We start from the raw sequence: 866 nt of genomic DNA, 5'->3' as shown, positions 1-866 counted from the left end.
ATCAACGAATTATATCAGTATATATATATATACAATTGCACAGTTATATATATATATATATATGTATATATATATATACATATAATTGTGCAATTGTATGAAATCGTATCCGAACGGAAAATCATTGCTTAATAAGGGAATTGTCAATATGATTTATATATATCGTATAAGTCATATTGACAATTCCCTTTATGCAATGATTTTCCGTTCGGATGCGATTTCGTAAAATTGCACAATTCGTAAGCGCGCGATCTATATAGGTATACCATCTCATTGTGATGAGGATCCATTCGAACGTATGACGCATTTGCGACATTTGCGTTCCGAGAATTTAATAGCAGCTCCCGGGAACAAAGAATGAGAAAAATAATGCTCGAAATGGTCTAAACAATGATCTTGTAATGAAGATTCGACAGGCATTCTTCTTTTAGAAAGAGATAAAAATCGGTTTTCAAAGCAACAAATGTTTTCTTTGTAATTGTATACATTAATATAATTGACGCAAAGATTTACGATGTGAGTACCTTCAAAAGATTCAAAAGATAAAGACTGCGAGAACAATTGCTGCTTGTCAATTATTATAAAACTTTCTTTTTCCGTGTATATTATTTATTATGGAAACAAATTGTTCGGACAATATTTAGACTTATTCGTTTGGAATAAAAAAAATCGTTTTTATTGGTATTATTTTATTCTCGCCAGCTGAGCCTGTATGGTTTCTTTTCTCTAAATCTCTTCAATGTGAAAAGAGAAAGCGAAAAAATGAACCAAGAAAGAAATTCAGGAATAAAAGAATATATATCCACAAGGAGCCTGAAAAATTTCACTATCACACGTCACCAATTGTGAATTCTTTTTAGATTCAA

Source organism: Trachymyrmex cornetzi, unplaced genomic scaffold (assembly GCF_001594075.2).
Source record: "Trachymyrmex cornetzi isolate Tcor2-1 unplaced genomic scaffold, Tcor1.1 scaffold67, whole genome shotgun sequence".
Lineage (NCBI taxonomy): Eukaryota > Metazoa > Arthropoda > Insecta > Hymenoptera > Formicidae > Trachymyrmex > Trachymyrmex cornetzi.
Note: the sequence above shows the minus strand (reverse complement) of the source record.